General features: G+C 46.1%; 1 protein-coding gene across 1 annotated transcript in view; it reads left to right on the plus strand.

Annotated features, from left to right (window-relative positions):
* The first annotated feature begins 5090 nt into the window (after positions 1 to 5090).
* Positions 5091 to 20970, plus strand: part of LOC123021159 (membrane-spanning 4-domains subfamily A member 4A-like) — a 32205-nt gene continuing 16325 nt past the window's right edge. Inside the window, exon 1 of the mRNA XM_044425664.1 lies at positions 5091 to 5292. The gene's annotated coding sequence lies outside the window, so the exon portion shown is untranslated. The remainder of the gene's footprint in view (positions 5293 to 20970) is intronic.

Genomic DNA, 20970 nt, shown 5'->3' on the forward strand with positions numbered 1-20970 from the left:
AATGCCTGGCTGGAGCCCGGTTGGAGTGGAGATTGTGGTGCACTTCGCCCATACCTGGATAGACAGAGCCTGGCCACAGTCACACATGTCCTGGTAACATACAGATTGGTTTATGTGCCTTGTGTGTGGCAGCCTTTAAAGATGGTCCAGTGAATTCAACTGGTCCAAATCAGGCCATGCGGTTGGTGGCAGGTGTTAACATGTGGGCCCACATAACACTCATTTAGTATAAGTTGCACTGGTTGGCAGTTGTAGTCTGGACCCAATCTGAAGTGCTTTTTTGACACACACAGCCCTAAATGGCTTAGGACCTGGCTACCTAAAGGACTGGCTGCTCCCATATATACCTATCCACCCATTAAGATCTGGGCAAGAGATCCTTCTAAAATAGCATTTCCTTGAGGAAATAAAGGGTGTGGTAAATGGAAGAAGGGCCTTCTTGGTGACTGCCCCTCAACTCTCAAACAGGCTGCCTAAAAGAAAATCACCTGGCGCCAACCTTGCTTTCATTTCTGTGCAATGGGAAGATATTTCTTTTCTCTGAATACTTCCAAGGACAGTCTTTAAATTGTTATTTATTTTTGACAGCTGTTGTTCTGCTTTCTTGATATAATGGTGACATGTATTTTTAAATCTTTGATTGTGGTTTTAATTGTTTTTATTGGTGTTTTTAGTATTTTACTGTGAGCCACCTAGAGAATCCATCTGGATTAGTGGGCAGCATACAAAATCAAAACTAAATAAATACATAAATTTTATTTATGTATTTATTTATAGCATTTCTATGCCGCACCCATCACCAAAGCCTCGGGGCAGCTTACAAAGAAAGCAATATCATGATATTAAAAATTTTGGAGTTTCTCGGCAAATATAAAACCATTAAATAAAAACCCATTAACAATTAAAATATCGTTTAAATGAAAAGGTCTTGGCCTGACGCCGAATACCGACAAATAAAATAACGACAAATAAAAATAAATAAATGTGAATCTCCACGTACAGTCTTGGCCCAGGGGTACAGCTGTTGTGCCAGGTAAACTCGGAGAGCAAAACACCTCAAAAAGAGGCATTTGCCTGCCAGGTAGCCTTGGACGGTTTGGGATCAGCCGTTTATTGGGAAAACACCCAAATACCCCTCTCTGCCAGAGAAGAACAACAGCGCTGTTGTTGAGAGCATTTACAGAAGACAATCCAAGAACCAGCAGAACAATGTAAAGCTGACATCAGGAAGGATGTTGCGAATGTTACAGCATTATAGACTGGTTGAGTGACTGATGACCAGCTAAACAGTCGAGTGATGCGAGTTGTAACAGGTCCTGAGGGCAGGTTTTAACATTCAGAAGAAGGCGACTGGATTTGCACAAAGAATCTATTCAGCGCTGCTTCCTGTAACCTAAGTGCTTGCAGAAAAAGTTTCCTTTTCTCGCCCTGCACAAAGCAGAGGAACGTGTCAATTTGCCTAATCCGCTAACTCGCGGCGCACCTGAGCATGCCCGAGCAGACGACGTGTTCCCGCCCATTGATGCTTTGAAACTCGTAGCCTCTGGCGCATGCGCGAGCTGCTCTACAGGCGAATGGGAGGTTGGTGCAGCCTCCCGGCGCTGCCCGCGATTGCGGCCAGGTGGAGCCAGGCGGAAGAGTTCTGGCCTCCTCGGGTGCAGAGCAGGAGGGGCACTCTCGCCGGATTTTATATTGCAAGACACACAAAAGGATTTCTTTTATTTGAAGGCTTTATTTGGACTTTCTCGACACATGTCACAAAGAGGAAGGTCAAGATCTCTTCTTGCTGATGCCAGAGTGTAGGACACGGAATAACCAATTCAAACTGAGACCACCCAGATTCAGGCTGGGCATCAGGAAAAGCTTCCTCACTGTCAGAGCAACCAGCTGCCTAGAGAGGTGGTGGGCCCTCCCACACTGGAGGCATTCAAGGCGAGACTGGACAGCCATCTGAGTGGGATGGAGTAACCTGGTGTCCTGCAACAGCAGGGGGTTGGACTCGATGGCCTTCATGGCCCCTTCCAACTCTCCTATTGTATGATTCTATGGATTAAGACAAAAAGACAACCAAAGGAAGAGGTTTCAGGATAGGCATATATTAGCAAAGGTGGGAAAGAAGACTTGCAGCATGGTTTTCTGATCAGACCAGGATCCTACATTATGTCTAAAGTTGTCCTTACGGTGCTTGGCTTTTGGCAGCCATATTATGCCACAGTTTTCACCCATTTTGTCCTGACAGGATCTTTTGCGGGGGCTTAATGGACGCTGCCAGAGAGAACAAGACCTGGTTTTGCATTGGCAGAGATACACACGACACTTTGAAAGGAAAGCTTATTCAGCAGAAAATAGACAGCAGGAACAAGTTTGAATACTGATGTTGTCTAGACAGCAAATATTCCCATTGCATCCCAATCTTACTCCATATTTCTAAAGAGATAAATAACTTCCTGACTAACAGAGAAACTAACACAAAGAGAAAATGAGAAAGGAACTCCATTACCCATCCTGCAAGTCCCTGTGTGGGCAAGAAGGGTGCAAGGCCTGTACTCACAGCTTGCCCCCACCCCGACCCCATTCCTGCTATGTTCAGAGCATGTCTCCTTTCTTCTGTAAGTCCCTGATCTTTACACTACACTATACTTCATGTGTGTTTATTTGCAGGATGAGTTTTCTGGACCTCTGCTGATTGTTGGAAGAGTGCTTGATTGCTTCTTGATGACCTTAACTATTTTTTTTCTCTGTGCCACAAACCATGACCAGGTTAATTTTCTGTGGGACCCTGGCTGTGTTTGCTAGCAGCTATTGATAGGGCAATTTCCAGGTGTCTCGGGACAATGGATCTTGCTTTCAAGGTTGTTTTGCCTTATCTCTTTAAGGGACGAAATGTCTGGCCTTTTTTGCACAATGATGCCAGCATTTATCCTTCTCTCACACTGGCTAGCCCAGGATCCTAGGTCCTTCAAGCTTGCCCACCACCTGGGAGCCTGTTGTTATGGAGCTAATATTGATACATGCATGCACTACAATATTGACTAGCCTATTTTTTGTTTATAAGAACTTCTGTTTGTATGTCATGGATTTACGAGACATAGAGTGAGTCAGAAGGGGTCTCCTGGGCCATCTAGTCTGACCCCCGGCTCCAGCCAGCTCCACTCATGACATGCCTACCATGTGTATGTCCAGCCTATCTTTGAACACCCTCACCGATGGGGCTTCAACCATCAAAAGAAATTTCTTATACCACAAATAGTAAAAAAGTTAACAATTACTTAGAAGGTTGTTGTGCTGGCAGTTAAAACATTTCTCCCAGCCCATTCTCGTGAAAATAAGGATCAGCAGTCAAAATGAGCAAATAGTTCTCCCATTTTTAATCCACATCGAGCCCCTTGGACTGCAAGGTGATCAAACCAGTCAGTCCTAGAGGAGATTGTTATAATCACTCTTTCCTTTCCGTCGGAAGAGAAGAACTTTTCCAAGCATGCAGAGAGTTCTTTTTAAAAACTTTATTGCAATGAAGGGAACAGAAAAAAATGGTTTCCTTCCCATTTTCCTGTTCACCTGAGCACATGTTCACATCCCCTTTTTGAACCCAGCTCCCGGCCGCCTATTCTGTGCTGCTCCAACACCGGCCCTTCTTCCCAATCCAGCCCTGCCCCCGGTGGGCTGCAATAGGCTCATTTTGTTCTGCTGCCAAGCTTGTCAATTAACAATCAGGAAGTCATTGAGTGAGTATTTGGCCATCCTGTCTTTTCTCACACCTTGTGCTATCTGATCTTAGCCCCTCCTCTGCTTTGGCTAAGTAATTTTCTTTGTTATCCTTTTAAATCTTTCTACTCCCTTGTTTCAAATCATCCTTTCACATCCATTGTTGGGAAAATTTGAATAGATCCTGTCTGAAAAGCATTACTTCTGTGTGCTTTTGCATTGTGGGATCAAATCCTGTACTCCTTCTCAAAACCAAGCTAAGTCACTGTTTAAAATGGCATTGGAATTCAGTTTACCAGGAAGTATCTGCCTAACCCAGAGGGCTTCATGTGCCCTGGTCATTCACAATGTCTAGAGTCTAGATAAGCTTATGAGTTCATGCAGTTTCTCAGTAGCTTGAATTTACATGTCTAAGCAGACCTGGAGATGAGTTCAAGTTACTGAACTAAAGTGTCAATACACGGCAATTAGAAATATTGTAATCTTACTGTCACTGTATGATTGACTGACATTCCTTTATCTGTTCTGTATGTGATGACCTCAGAATCTTATTGTAATCTCTGCATTCTGTCATCAATTGCCCTGTACCTGTGACCTGACTGGGAGTGCATAAAAACTCTGTAGTTGTGTTGAAGCTTTGCTCTCCTAGCCTCCGAGCAAGACTAGCTAAAAAGAGGCCAGGCTGTATCTCATTTTGCATTACCAAGAATGCTGTGGAGTTGAAGGCCAACTACACATTAAATGAAGGAGGTGCAGTTTTGTGGATTTTTTTAAAAATCCTGCTAACTGTGTTGGGGAAGTTCCACTGAGAATGCAGCAAGCAGGGAGGGGAGGTTGAATCTTTTTCTGCCTGAAATTTGCACTTGCAAGTCAAAAGCACCAGGAGTAGATAGGATACCAATAGAACTATTCCAGGCTGCAGGAATTAAATTGGTCCAAATTCTAACAAGAATATGTCCACACACATGGAAAACAAGTTCCCTCAGAATGGAAACATTCAACACACATTCCAGTCCCCAGGAAAGGCGATGCAAAGACTGCCACAACCCATTGTGCTAATTTCCCAGAAAAACAAAATGATGCTCAAAGTGTTGTGACAATGATTTTTATCCTATAAGGAGAAAGAATTGCCTGATGTTCATGCAAGAATTCAAAAAAGGAAAACACACTCAAGATCATATTTCCCAGTCAATTTTGTTCCCAGAAATACCACATATGGCCAAGTTGCCTAAGACTCTTGGCTGCCGTCTCTTCCTACCCTTGGCAAGGTTCTTGGCTTGTTCTGTTTCGTCTTGGGCTTTTCTGCCTGGCTTCCCCCTCCTCTGCAGCTCCCTGTCCTTTCTGCTCAGTGTTTACAACTCTGGTTTCTGCTGTGAACAGAAAGTTACCACTTGCAGCTTCTCGTCATCATTTCCTGGCTCGCCACACCCACCTCCAGCCTCAATCCTTTTCAGCAGAGAGGTGGACCACAGGGAGTTGTAACTGTTGGCTTATTCCCCTCCGGACTCTCCACATTGACTCTCTGCTTTGAGGGATCTCTGCCCTTCCAAATTCAACAGGCTGGTGACATCTTGGAGCTTGATTTAGGTCAGTATTCTTGAGTTTATTTCCTTACTGTATACCCCAGTCAGGTTTTGTAATCTTCCACGTGCATGTCATTCCATTTTCCTCGGATTTCTATGTTGGAGTACAGCTGTATTCTAGATTCCTAGAATAGGGTTGGGAGGGTCCAAGAAGGCCATCGGGTCCAACCCCCTGCTGGTGCAAGACACAAATTTTCACCATCCCACTCAGATGACTGTCCTGTTTCACCTTAAATGTCTCTAGTGTAGGAGAGCCCACAACCTCTCTGGGCAGCTAGTTCCACTGTCATATTGCTCTGCCAGTGAGGAAGCTTTTCCTGGTCTGTACCCTGAATCTGGTATGCTGCAGTTTAAGTTCACTGTTCTGTGTCCTACATTTGGAGATGAGTGAGATAAGGTCTTTTCCTTCCTCTTTGTGGCAGCCTTTGAGGTACTTGTGGAGTGCTAACATATCCCCTCATAGTCGTCTCTTCTTGAGGCTAAACATGCCCAGCTCTTCCAGCCCTCTCATCACAGGGATTCATTTCCAGACCTGGATTATCTCTGCTGCCCTCCTCTGAAGGCTTTCTGGTTTTCTGCATCTTTTTAAAACCTGGGTGCCCGGAACTCAACCCAGTATCTGAGGTGCAGCCTGACTAGAGCACAGTAAAGGGGACCTCTCTTGTTCTGGAAGTGATGGTTCTATTTATGCATCCCAAAAATAGTATTTGCCCTTTCTGTGGCTGCATCTTATTGCTGGCTCATAGTTGCTTGTTCTCTACAACAGCTCCAAGGTCTTTTTCTTTTTCAGTGCCATTCAGCCCCAAACTCCCCATCTTGTATTGATGTGTTCAGGGGTTTTTTCCCCTAGATGGAGAACTTGGCATTTGTCCCTGTTGAATTTCATTCTGTTGCTTTGCACCAAGTCTTCTAGCTTGTCTAGGTCACCCTGGATCTTCTTTTTGTCTTCCAGGATGTTAGCTATTCTGCCCAGTTTTGTGCCATCTGCAAATTTAATTATCATTCCCTAGACTTCCTCATCTAGATTATTAATAAAGTTGTTGAAGAGCGCTGGTCCCAGGACTGAGCCCTGTGGTATTACCTCTCTCCAGCTTGCTACTTCCCATCTCATCCTCCCAGTAGTTTTATGAGATAGGTGGTCACAGGGCAAGGTGAAGTCAGAGAGCAGTGAACTAGTAGTTATAAGCACACAGGCGTAATAGGTTGATGAATACTAACTCACACACCCTGAGTTAGTGTGGGCTAATTATAGACAATGGGCTAATTATAATGCACATGCAATGTATGTAGATTGCATGTAATGTAATGTAGATGTATGTAATGTAATGTATGAGACAGGAATTGCATGAAGTCAGCAGACAGAAAGGCTGTGAACCCTCCAGTACCCATGATATGGGGAAAAAGGGGAGGCTTCTTGTGGACTGGGACAGGGAATACAAAGAAATGGCGAGCTATGCTTGGTGTGCCTGCTTGCTTGCGACACCCATATTGCGAAATGTATTTAATAAATTAGTGCTGCTTGGAGTAGTGTTGTCTGGCATTTATTTTCCAGCACATTCCCCCATGAAGAGATAAATCCACTGCTCACAGCAGCCACGAGGGCTTCCTCTATTGTCTTTTGCACTTTTTTTTTGGTTGGAATTAGTTTTTGTTGTGCTTTGAGAATTTCTTTTTAAAAATTTCCTTTCCCTCTTGTGCATCTTTTCCCTTTACAGTAAGCTGCTGGGGGATTTAACTTATTGATTTGAATTTCTTAAAGTTGGACCTTTTGAAGTCTAGGAGACATGGTGGGCTACAGTTGACTCTTGCCAACTTCATAATAGAGAATTCAGGAATGGCATGGTCACTTTCCCCCAGGGAACTTCTGACCACTAGATCTTTCCTGTTGGTAAGTATCAGGTTGCTCCTTCATGGATCACTGCCTTGTCGTGGTGAAGGGGCTTGTGTAGCTCAATGAAGCTATGAGCTATGCCATGCAGGGGCACCCAAGACATACAGGTCATAGCAGAGAGCTCTGACAAAAGCTGGTCCTCTGGAGAAGGAAATGGCAACCCACTCCAGTATCTTTGCCATGAAAACCCCATGGACAGTACCAAAAGGCAAAGAGATATGATGCCAGAAGATGAGTCCCTCAGGTCAGAAGGTGTCCAATATGCTGCTGGGGAAGAGCAGAGGGCTAGTACTAGTAGCACCAGAAAGAATGAAGCGACTGGGTCAAAGCTGAAAGGACACTCAGTTGCAGATGTATCTGGTGGTGAAAGGAAAGTCCGATGCTGCAAAGATCTATACTCCATAGGAACCTGGAATGTAAGATCCATGAATCAAGGCAAGCTGGATGTGGTCAAACAAGAAATGACAGGACTGAACATCGACATCTTAGGAATCAGTGAACTAAAATGGACAGGAATGGGTGAATTTAATTCAAATGACCCTCAGGTATACTACTGCGGGCAACAATCCCTCAGAAGAAATGGAGTAGCCTTCATAGTCAATAAAAGAGTAGGAAAAGCAGTACTGGGATACAATCTCCAAAATGACAGAACGATCTCAGTTCAAATCCAAGGCAAACCATTCAACATCCCAGTAGTCCAAGTCTATGCCCCAACCACTGGTGCTGAACAGGCTGAAGTTGACTGGTTCTGTGAAGGCCTACAACACCTTCTAGAATTAACACCCAAAAATGATGTCCTTATCATCATGGGGAATTGGAATGCTTAAAGTAGGAAGCCAAAAGATAACCGGAATAACAGGCAAGTTTGGCCTGGGAGTACAAAATGAAGCAGGGCACAGGCTGGTAGAATTTTGTCAAGAGAATATGATAGTCATAGCAAACACTCTTTTCCAACAAAGCAAGAGACGACTCTACACATGAACATCACCAGACAGTCAACACAGAAATCAGATTGACTATGTGCTCTGCAGTCAAAGATGGAGAAGCTCTATACAATCAGTAAAAACTAGACCAGGAGCTGACTGTGGCTCAGATCATGAGCTTCTGGTTGCAAAATTTAGGCTTAAGTTGAAGAAAGTAGGGAAAAGCACTAGGCCACTCAGGTATGACCTAAATCATATCCCTGATGAATATACAGTAGATGTGACAAATAGATTTAAGGAATTAGATCTGATAGAGTGCCTGAAGAACTATGGACGGAGGTTCGCAACATTGTACAAGAGGCAGCAACTAAAACCATCCCAAAGAAAAAGAAATGCAAGAAAGCAAAATGGTTGTCTGAGGAAGCTTTACAAGTAGCTGAGGAAAGAAGGGAAGTGAAAGGCAAGGGAGAAAGATACAAACAATTGAATGCAGAATTCCAGAGAATAGCTAGAACAGATAAGAATGCCTTCTTAAATGAACAGTGCAAAGAAATAGAAGAAAACAATAGAATAGGGAGGACCAGAGATCTCCAAGAAAATTGGAGATATGAAGGGAACATTTCATGCACAGATGGGCATGATAAAGGACCAAAATGGCAGGGACAGAGGCAGAAGAGATTAAGAAGAGGTGGCAAGATTACACAGAAGAACTATACAAGAAAGAGCTTAACTTCCCTGATAACTAGTGGAGGAGACAGTATTCCAGCTGAGCTATTCAAAATCCTAAAAGACGATGCAGTAAAAGTGCTACACTCAATATGCCAGCAAACTTGGAAAACTCAACAGTGGCCACAGGATTGGAAAAGGTCAGTTTACATTCCCATTCCAAAGAAGGGCAATGCCAAAGAATGTTCAAACTACCGCACCATTGCACTCATTTCACACGCTAGCAAAGTTATGCTCAAAATCCTACAAGCTAGGCTCCAGCAGTATGTGGATCAAGAACTACCAGATGTACAGGCAGGATTTCAAAGAGGGAGAGGAACTAGAGATCAAATTGCCAACATACGCTGGATCATGGAGAAAGCTAGGGAGTTCCAGAAAAACATCTACTTCTGCTTCATTGACTATGCTAAAGCCTTTGATTGTGTGGATCACAACAAATTGTGGCAAGTTCTTAAAGAGATGGGAGTACCAGACCATTTTATTTGTCTCTTGAGAAACCTATATGCGGGTCAAGAAGCAACAGTGGGAACTGGACATGGAACCACTGATTGGTTCAAAATTGAGAAAGGAGTTCGGCAAGGCTGTATACTGTCTCCCTGTCTATTTAACTTATATGCAGAGCACATCATGAGAAAGGTGGGGCTAGATGAATCACTAGTTGGAATTAAGATTGCTGGGAGAAATATCAACAACCTCAGATATGCAGATGATACCACTCTCATGGCAGAAAGTGAAGAGAAACTAAAGAGCCTCTTGATGTGGGTAAAGGAGGAGAGCGCACAAGTTGGCTTGAAACTCAACATTAAGAAAACTAAGATCATGGCATCTGGTCCTCTCACTTCCTGGCAAATATATGGGGAAGAAATGGGCTGCAAGACAGATTTTATTTTCCTGGGCTGCAAGATCACCACAGATGGGGACTGCAGCCAAGAAATTAAAAGAGGCTTGCTCCTGGGGAGGAAAGCTTTGGCAAATCTAGACAGCATACTAAAAAGCAGAGACATCACCCTGCCAACATAAGTGCATATAGTCAAGGCTATGGTTTTCCCAGTTGCAATGTATGGCTGTGAAAACTGGACCATAAGGAAGGCTGAGCGCCGAAGGATTGAGGCCTTTGAATTGTGGTGCTGGAGGAGACTTCTGCGAGTCCCTTGGACTGCAAGGTGATCAAACCGGTCAGTCCTAGAGGAGATCAACCCTGACTGCTCTTTAGAAGGCCAGATCCTGAAGATGAAACTCAACTACTTTGGCCACCTAATGAGAAGGAAGGACTCCCTGGAGAAGAGCCTAATGCTGGGAACAATAGATGGCAAAAGAGGAAGGGGACGGCAGAGGATGAGGTGGCTGGATAGGGTCACTGAAGCAGTTGGTGAGAGCTTGAGAGGACTCCGGGAGATGGTGGAGGACAGGAAGGCCTGGAGGAGTGTTGTCCATGGGGTTGCGATGAGTCGGACATGACTTTGCGACTAACAACAACAACAACAACAAGTATCAGGTTGAGCATAGCTGTTCCTCTTGGCCTTTCCTCCACCTTCTGCAGCTTCTTAATGGAAAGTGCATGTCCACCTCCCTTTTTATCCCTTCTGTTTCATTTGATGAGGTTGTTTCCATCTATTTTTGAATTCCATCAGTGAGAGTTGTCCCACCAAGTTTCACTTATTGCTATGAGGTTGTAGTTGCCCTTATGTACTTGGAGCTCAAGTTCATGTTGTTTATTTCCCATACTCTGAGCATTGATGTAGAAACATCACATTTCACCTGGGTTGTAACCTGGTTTTCTTCCTGCATTTTTGGCATATTGTTATTGGTCTTTATCTGAGATTTTTTTTCTCTGTTGTGAAACTCATCTCCAGTTGTCACTGTAGCCTGATGCACATCTCCCTCCCCTGTGTGATTTAGTTTAAAACCCTCCTAAATGAAAATTTCAAAAATCCTTCCTTTTGTGGCCAAGGACATTCTTTCCATTCTTTAAGAGATGTGACCCATTATTTGCCAGTAGCCTTTCATCCAGGAAGTTTAGCTAGTGGTCCCAGAAAAAAATTTCCCTCTCTGGCACCACTTTTGTAGTCAGGCATTCATTTGGATGTGTTTGTGCATCCATGAGATTACCTGCAGGTGCTGAAAATAGCAGGCATTTTGTGTGTGTGTGTGGGGGGGCGGTATTACCAGACTTCGAAGATGGGCTGCACAGTTGGAAGGGCTTAAAACTCATTAATAACATTTCTTTATGAAAAGTTGCACATCAGAACATTGCTATAAGCCGGGGGTCCTCAAACCTTTTGAATAGGAAGCTAGTTGAAAGGCTGCGGTGACCCTCGCAGGCCGGTGAGGTGGGGGTGCCTGGGGGCGCGGGGCGGTGAGGTGCCGCCGGACACGCGTGGTGGTGGCTCGCTTGCTCGGAGATCTCCCAGCGAGCCCAAAAGCATCTCCTAGCAAGCAAGCCACCACCTCCCCGCCTGCGCAGCAAGCAAGCGCGGGTGGCAAACAGCAGCATGGGCCGGATTGGTGGTCATGGCGGGCCGGATCCGTCCCGTGGGCCATAGTTTGAGAACCCATGCTATAAGCAGTTGCTCTTCATAAATTTTGGATGTGCATCAGATTCAACCATTGTTTGTGCTGAATTTGGGCTTTTGGGGTGCTTCTGGAGACAAAGCAAGTTTCACATCAGGTTTTCATTGGCAAGGCAACTTCGGAAAGGTAACTGCACCAGCAGTCAGAAGGGGGAGGGAGCTACAACTGAGTGACTGGCTGCTTTCCAGTCACAGCACCGGTTATACCAGCTGCTCTCCAAACACGATGCTTAGCGGGGTGGCAGGGAGGAGGCAGCAAGAAAAAGCCTTAAGCTTGTCTTCAGTCACCATAACTGCCCTTTTGAAACTTCGTGCAGCTTCCCTGCCTGGAGATGCCTCCTGTGCCATTTCTATACAAAGACAACCCAAAAATGCTAAAAAGGGGAGCACATCAGCCCTAACCCCAAACCTGAATCACTGGGCCTGTTCTTCTGAAACGCTGCCTGCATCTCACACAGGGACACCTCTGGGCTGTCTGACATTTTGGGAGCACTGCACAGGGAACATGGGGGAATGAGATCCTCAAAATATTATGGATTTCCTTGCACAAAACTCAGAGCAGCTATTCTTCTGATACTTGGCTGGCTTGATCCTTTCAGAAAAGGCCGCTATCCCTGAATTTTTCATTCATCACTGTTCAGAAATAAAAATTGCTTTCAACACTTTCCTTTGCAAAAATAGAAGTACAGTAAACCCCTGGATTGCAAGTAACTTGGTCCGTGAGTGTTTGCAAAACAAGCAAAAGGTTTTTCTAAATTTTAACTTGATAAACGAGCGATGTCCTGCAGTAAAAGTATTATGTGTGCTTTGCCTGCCGAGTGTCTTGTCACAACTGAGCGCCGGTTCTTCTCTCTCTTGCTGCGAGTGTGAGTACAGCATCATCTTCCCACACCACCCAGCACACCCGCAATTGCGCCCGCCTCCCCCCCACAAGCGCGCCCGCTTCAGATTTTTCTGATTAAAAAAAAAAAAAGTTACAGAATGGATTAACCTTATTTACATTGAACCTTATGGGGAAATTTGCTTTGATATACAAGTGCTTTGGATTACAAGCATGTTTCCGGAACAAATTATGCTCACAATCCAAGGTTTTACTGCACAGGTGGATCCTTGCAGACCTGCACAAAACACAAAAAGGCTACATTTTTTCTGTGCATAGTTCCCTTCTAAAAAGTTACAATGTCTGCAACTATCATCTGTCTCAGAGAAAGAAGTTATTTCCCAATGATCATCAAAGGGAAGCACAAACCCCTGGATGAGCAATCCTTGACTCAGGTCAAGGCGGCTCAGCCCTGAAGGTTTCCAAGCAGAGGTGGATGGTTTTCAAAAATGAGATCAGTGAAAGTGGTAGCGATGAAAGGATGATTTGAAACAAAGAAACAGGAAGAGTAAAAATGTAACGAAGAAAATTTTTTAGTCATGGCTGGGCGGGGACTGGGATCAGATAACAGGAGGGGTTTGGCACGTAGCCAAGGTAGCAGGACCCCTGCTCAATGAATAACCTCATGACTATTAACAAACACACCTGCATAGGAAATAAGCTCATTACAATTCACCTGGGAGGGAGCGAGTGGGAGGGAAGTGTTGTAACCCCCCTCTTCATTGAACATGCAGCCAGGGCATGGCTCGTCACGGGTAAAAAGCATGATCAGGGTGTCCTGTTCGCGTGAGAACAAGAACCCCAACGAAGGCGCACGCTACGCAAGGCTGACCACAAAGCAGGCTACGCGCCAGCATAACCGCAGACGTTACGCCCTTGTACCCTCGCTTGCTTGCTTTAGCATGAAAAATGTGCCAATGTAGCTCAGTGGGGTTCCCCTATTGTTCGCTGTTATTCAAGCACCTGCATAGCCATCCATTGTAAAAGAGTATATCAGTGGCACAGGTATCAGTGGCACAGGATAGGCGGACGGAAAAGATTTGTAACCTCCCAGTGTCCTGGCCAATGGGGGAAAAGAGGGGGGAGAAGCGGCCGGGGACGAGGCATAGAATGGGAAGTGAACATGTGCTTGGCATGCTGGGAAGAGGAAGGAAACTCTCCAACTCCCTTTCTTGCAATAAAATTTCAAAAAGAACTCTCTGCTGCCTGGAATACAGTGGTGCCTCTGCTCACAAACACCTCAGTTCACGACCAAATCAGGTCGTGAACAGAAATTTCTGAAAATTTTTGCCTTGGGTCACGAACTCCTCATTGGGTGACAATCGCGATTGCGCCCACCTCCCCCCCACAAGCGCGCCTGCTTCAAATTTTTGTGATTAAAAAAAAATAGTTAAAGAACAGATTAACCTTATTTACATTGAACCTTATGGGGAAATTTGACTTGGCTCACGACCAATTTGGGTCACAACCAGAGTCCTGGGATGGATTAAGTTTGTGAGCCAAGGTACCACTGTATTTTTCTCTTTCAAAGGAAAGGAAAGAGTGTTTCTCACAAAAGCACAGGTGGGTCCTGGCACACCTTTATCTTTTATCTCTTAGCCTCAGTATTCTTCCCCTGTCAGCAAGATGCATTGACCCATTCTTTGTGTAGCACAGAATTCTTGGCATTTCAGATGTAAATTTGTACTGGTATGGAATGGACTACAGTGTCTGACTCACAGCAAATGCATTGATGTGCTTCATCTCTTTTGCCACCTTTCACTTGCTATTCTCAATGGGCTTGAGCTAGTGGATCTGAGAGCAATTGCCAGTAAGCCCAGGTCTCCATACCCATCATCTTTTTTTTCATCTCCCTGAAACCTGACTTGGAGGATGTACAGGAGCCAGTTGCTGATCCCAGGACAGACTGACACCAAAGGAACCTGACTCCTGAGGCTGCCAGTTAATGCAGGGAAGGTACAGAATCAAGGACCCCCAAGACTAGATACACACAACTGCTCTAGATTTGCCACACATCCCATACTGTCACTTTTCCACGGAGAAGCCCGAAAAGCATCCAGACAGAGAGTGATCCAGCATAAATTTTATGCCAGAAGATTGTGCTTCCTATCCTACCTACATTGTATATATGCTGGCGAGTGAGTTCCATTGAAGGGACTTAATGTTGATTGAAGATTTTTTATTTGTACCTGTCTTTTTACCTGCAAAAATGGCACTTAAGATGGATTGCATTCAAAAATAAATATTCTGGACTAGCAAAAATTGCTGGACAGTTTTCAAAGGCCGCCCCTATGTAGAACTTGCTACAGTAGTCCAGACAGGTTGTGACTAAGGCATGCATGGCCACAGCAAGATCAGACTTCTCCAGGAACAGGCTCAGTGGGCGCACTTGCCTCAGCTGCGCAAACACCCTTCTGGCTGCCACCATATGTAGATGGGGCCTGGGCAAGCCCTGGCTGGAGAAATCTCCAGCTGAGGGGGAGCTAAGATTCCCAGAGAGGGGGAGCACCTGGGAGCTGCCCTTGTCGGAAGCCCTGGCTGAACCTGAGCCCTCAAGGGAAATGGCGTCTTCTGGGGAAGTTTAGCCCCATCTAGCACAGCTTGAATCCTGCATCACCTTCCAACTATCCAAGAGCACTTCTGTCTTGTCTAGAAAAAACTTCCATTTATTGGATCTGATCCCGTTTATTTTAGATATCAGACACCAGTTCTGAACTCAAACAGCTTCTCTGGATTTGGATGGAAAGGAAAGATAAACTTAGGAGTCATCAACATATAGGGGTGGAACCAAAATCCTGTGAAAGGAAAAAAACCCTTAAATTTAAAGAGCACTCTGATCCAATTAAAGAAGCCGCAATCCACACAGTGCACAATGCTGCAGTATGGTAGGGAGAGGCCTTTAGCTAGCTCATCAGCATTGCAAACTGTGGACCAAGTTAGGAGGAAGCAACTCTGCCTTCTGTTGCAACACAGCTTTTTATAGATTGCATCAGTTAGTTCTGGTCTCTTCTTGGAACACACGCCAAACAGGAAACAAGGGATTTAGAATCACAAGCGGCTAAGACTTTTATTGAATCTTATGCCTTGGGATTTCCAAATACTCTAACAGCAAATGATGCTTTTTCCCAGAAATTGAATCTGTAGAGTTCACTGAGAGATCCTTGACCTTGGTTATACGTGGCTTCACAAAGATGAAGGTGGCCATAGTCTATAAAGATATGCTCTCCCTCACCAGACTTCTGGTCCAGTTGGGGGCTGGGTTTGAGTGTTTATATCTGACATTGAGATCTCACGAGAGATTAGGGATTTCACTGACCATGGAGGGTGTACCCAGTAACCTCTCTGCCTGACATGACAGAGGTAGTCTCAGATCTGATGTTGAGGACCACCAAAATGTTGGTTTTGGGAGACCTGAACTTCCATGCTGAGGCAGCTTTATCATTTATTTATTTATTTATTTATTTAAAACATTTCTATGCCGCCCCCATCACAACAAAGCCTCAAGGCGGCTCACAACATTCATAAAAAATTAATAATTTAAAAACAGGTACCATCTTGGCTATATATATTAAAATCTATAAATACAATGATAATAAATTAACAGTTAAAATAACTTTTAAATAAAAAGGTCTTCGCCTGGCACCGAAAAGCAAATAATGACGGCGCCAGCCAGACCTCTCTGGGGAGCGCATTCCATAGATGGGGCACCACTGCAGAGAAGGCCCTCCTCAGGGTACTCACCCTCCTAATATCTTTCATGGAGGGTTTCCGGAGAAGGGCATCCGCTGCCTATCGTAGGGGGCGGGAGGGCATATATGGACGCAGACGTTCCTTTAGATAACCAGGTCCCAAGCCGCTAAGGGCTTTATAGGTCATAACCAACACCCTGAATTGGGCCCGGACTTCAATAGGGAGCCAGTGAAGCTGACGGAGAACTGGGGTTATATGAGAACAACGCCCAGTCCCCGTCAGCAACCTGGCAGCTCTATTTTGCATCAATTGAAGTATCCAGATTGTCTTCAAGGGTAGCCCCACATAGAGCGCATTACAGAAGTCTAGTCTACAGAAGTCTACAGAAGTTACCAATGCGTGGGTCACTTTCGCCAGGCAATCATTCTCCAGGTAGGGACGCAGCTGATGGATCAGCCAGAGCTGAAGGAAGGCGCTCCTCCCCACCGCCGTCACCTAAGCTTCTAATGACAGCTCAGGGTCGAGGAGCACTCCCAAGCTGTGAAACCTGTCCCTCAGAGGGAGTGCAACCCCATTTAGGACAAGGCCCAAATCCCCCACCCCAAAGCCCGAACCACCCACCAACAGGACCTCCGTCTTGTCTGGATTGAGCTTCAGTTTATTGGCCCTCATCCAGCCCATTACCTCGGCCAGGCACCGGTTCAGTACAGCCACTGCCTCACCTGGACTGGTGGAAAACGAGAGGTAGAGCTGGGTATCATCAGCATACTGATGATTCCGCAGCCCACATCTCCTAATGACCTCTCCCAGCGGTTTCATGTAGATGTTAAATAGCAAGGGGGACAAAATCGACCCCTGTGGAACTCCATGGCATAGCTGCCATGGCGCAGTGCCATAGTCTCCCAGCATCACCTTCTGGAACCGGCCATTGAGATAGGAGCGGAACCACTGCAAAGCAGTGCCTCCGACCCCCAATCCCGCTAGCCTATCCAGAAGGATACCATGGTCGATGGTATCGAAAGCTGCTGAGAGGTCCAGGAGAACCAACAGGGACGCATTCCTCCTGTCTCTCTCTCTGCACAGGTCATCGTACAGGGCGACCAAGGCAGATTCAGTACCGTACCCAGGTCTGAAGCCGGACTGAAATGGGTCCAGATAATCAGTTTCATCCAAGAGTGCCTGGAGTTGTCCCGCCACCATCCACTCTAGCACCTTGCCCAAGAATGGGATGTTGGCCACCGGTTGGCGACCACCTCTGGATCCAGGGAGCCCTTCTTTAGGACTGGCTGGACTACCACCACCTTTAAAGGGGCAGGTACCTGGCCGTCTCTTAAAGAGGCATTGACCACAATCCAGGTCACAATCCCGTCCCTGGCATTCTTGAGTAGCCAAGATGGGCAAGGGTCTAGTAAGCAGATGGTAGGACATACTTGTCCAAGCACCTTGTTCACATCATCAGGTCGCAACAACTGAAATTGGGATGGATCTGGGATGGATCAGTACTTCATGGCCACCATGACAACCATGGTGACCAGCCCATTGCACAAAATGGGGAACACTCTGGGTCTGGTCTATTTGATGGATCTGGAAGGTGGTGAATCAGATGCGGTGGGGTTAACATTAACCCCATTGTCACAATCTGACCACTCTCTGGTGAGGTTTAGGCTCCTTTTCCCCGCTGTAAGAGTGGGGGCCTTTGAAGATGGTCCGCACCCAGAGACTGATGGATCCAGAGGGTTTCCAAAGGTCTCAGGGGAAGTATCTGTCTGGCATGGCTGGTGCTCCTGCTGAAGCCCAAGTCACTTCAGTAGAATGTGGAGATGACTTGGGTGGTTGACCTGATTGCTCCTAAGCACCCTCTCTGCCCCCACAGAGCCTGACGGCTCCATGGTGTTCATCTGAGCACAGGGCAATGAAGTGCAAAGGGAGATGGCCTGAGCGTAGGTGGAGGAAAACTTGAGGCAAATCTGACTGAACGTGGCTTAGAGCCCATTATAGAGCCTATTCCATGGCGATAAAAGTGGCAAAAAGTCAGTATTTTGCCACATCTATTGCATCTTCACAGTGCCGTCCAGCTGATCTTTTCTGAGTGGTTCAGGGTCTCCTGCAGACTGGAACATTTAGTGAGACCATTGAACCCTTGGTAATTCACTGTGATGAATTTGGTCATGGCTTTGAGGACAAAAATCATTCAGATATGCCATGATTTGGATTGTACAGCTGAATTAGTCCCATTGAGAGGTGTCCAGAGCACCATCTTGTCCAGCTTTAAAGGATGAGTTTTAATTATTGTGGCCCGAGGATGTGGCCAAGGTGCTTGATTCTGGCCATGCTACCACTTGCTCATTTGATTCTTGCCTATCTTGCTCACTAAGATATCTAGCCAAAGGTTCGTGTGTCAATGCCTCCTTCAGAGAGGGGGAGGTCCCAGCCTCTGAAAGAGGCTCTGATAAGGCCACTCCTAAAAAAGGGTCAAACCTGGACCCAGGGGCCATTGTCAATTATAGGCCAGTGGCAAACATCCCATTTTTGGGCAAGGCGCTGGGGTGGGCAGTGGCCAAGCAGCTCCAGGCACTCTTGGATACAATGACTTATCTTGATCCATTTCAATTGGGTTTCAGGCCAGGGTTTGGAACAGAGACTGCCTTGATTGCCCTGTAGGATACTCTGTGCTGGGAAAGGGACAGGGGCAGTGCAACCCAGTTGGTTCTCCTGGTGTCGTGAGGCCGTAACTTACATCTTCAATTAACTCACACAGCAGCCAGCAATAAAACTGAAGACTTTTATTGCTATTTGCTACAAGATTTATGATGCAACAGATAAGCTATGGTGAGGAGCTCCTTGCAGCTCAGTTGTCCCCTCCTTTCTGAACCCTATAGGAAAGGTCACATGGATTTCAATCGTCTCTCACATCTTTCTGCGTGTGGGTGGGATGAACTTCTCTCTCGTCATTTCAATTGGTCTACGCGACGCAGCCTCCTCCTGAGCTGGGCATCTAAATCATCTTCCATGTCTTCCTCTTCTCCAGCACTCCACCCAGCAGCTTCAGAGTGAGGAGGCAGGGGAGCAACTTGCTCAAAAACCTCAGAGTCAAGAGGAAGGGAAGCGGGACCCTGCTCAAAAAACTCAGAACCAGGATGTGGGGAAGCTACTCGCCCAGAAGCCTCAGAGTCGGGTGGCAGGGGGGCCGTTTGAGCCATGGGCACCAAGTATAAATCCCCCTGCTCCAACGCCCAACTCTCACTGTGAGTCTCTGGCCCTGTCTCACGTGCCAACGCCTCTGCCGAGCTGTTAGGCACGACACCTGGGACCTTTTAATGGCTTTTGACACCATTGACCATGGTGTCCTGGACAGACTAGCTGGGTTGGGAGTTGGGGCACTGTATTACAGTGGTTCCACTCCTACCTAGCTGATCATGTTCAGATGGTGGTGCTTGGGGACAGTTGCATGGGGACAGCCCCATGGCAATTACGCCTCGGGGCTCTATACTGTCCCCCATGCTGTTTAACATAGAATGAAACTGCTGAGAGAGGTCATTCAGAGATGGAGGCTGAGGTGGCATCAGTAAGCTGATGACAACCAACTTTACATCTCTTTTTCATCTAAGCCAGGGAGGCGGTTTCCGATCCAAGCTCCATAATGGATTGGATGCAAGTCAACAAAGTGAAGCTCAGTCCAGATAAGACAGCAGTGCTGTTGGTGGAGGGTCCATCTGCCCATCTGTCAGCCTGTCCTGGACGGGCTTGCACTCCCCCTGAAGGACAGGGTCTGTAGCTTGGGGGTGCTTCTGGACCCAAAACTATCACTTGAGACTCGCGTGGACTCAGTGGCAAGGAGCACCTTCTTGCAGCTATGATTAATTTACCAACTGCAGCCCCAGCTGGACAGGTGGAGCCTGGCCACCATCACCCACAGTCTGCTGACCTCTCAGCGGGACTATTGTAATGTGCACTATGTGGGGCTGCCCTTGAAGATGGTCCAGAAACTTCAGCTGGTACAGAGCAGGGCAGTGCAGCTGCTGATGCAAGCAGGATTGTGTGCCCATGTGACCCCGATGCTTTATCACCTTCATTGGTTACCTGTTGAGTTCTGGGCCCAATTTAATGTGCTTGTTCTGACATAGGAAGCCCTCAATGGCTTGGGCCCAGGCTACCCGAAGGACCACCTGCTCCCACACGTACCTAGCCAGCCCCTAAGATCTATTTCAGAGGCCCTTCTGAAAGGATGGCTAATAGAAGAGTGGCTTTCTCAGTAGCTGCACCCCACCTGTGGAACAGCCTCTTGAAAAGAGTTCACCTGGCACTCTGGTTGCAATCTTTTTGGCACCAGGCAAAAACAACCCTATTTTCTAGGCATTTGAATAACGGATTTTATCTTGACAGTTTTAAACTAATTTCCTTCGGTTGTGTATTGTATTGTTTTTATTGTCCCTCCTTTTGTATTTTAATCTGCTAGTTTTTATTGATTTTGTTTGATATTTTAACTGTTTGTAATCCTCTTAGAGGGCCCTTGAGCCAAGTTGGCAGAAAATAAATCTAACAAATTAAGACATAAATAAACATAAGCTGCATTGCTTTGACCTAACCTTTAAACTAAATTGCTTTGGGAAACCTGACTGATTTTTATACCCCCAAACTTCAGACAATCCCTCCCAGTAGCAGTTTCATGTCTATATTAAATAGCATGGGGAATAAGATGGTGTCCTGAGGGCAACCACAGGCCAGCGGTCATGTTGTTGTGAACAGAAACCCCTCAACCCTCAAAATGCAACTGGACAGCCATCTGAGTAGGATGATGTAACTCCGTGTCCTGCACTGAGCAGGGGGTTGGACCCGATGGTCCTCTGGCCCCTCCCCACTCTACTTTTCTATGACTCCAACACCATCTGCTGAAATTATTTCCCCAAGATACGGCAGCCACCATATGACAGTGTCTCCCTGGTCAGACAGTCAGTCGAGAAAAGGCACAGCAAAACCACCAGAAACGTATTCCTCCTGTCCA

This window comes from Varanus komodoensis, unplaced genomic scaffold (assembly GCF_004798865.1).
Source record: "Varanus komodoensis strain SLA01 unplaced genomic scaffold, ASM479886v1 scaffold16, whole genome shotgun sequence".
NCBI lineage: Eukaryota > Metazoa > Chordata > Lepidosauria > Squamata > Varanidae > Varanus > Varanus komodoensis.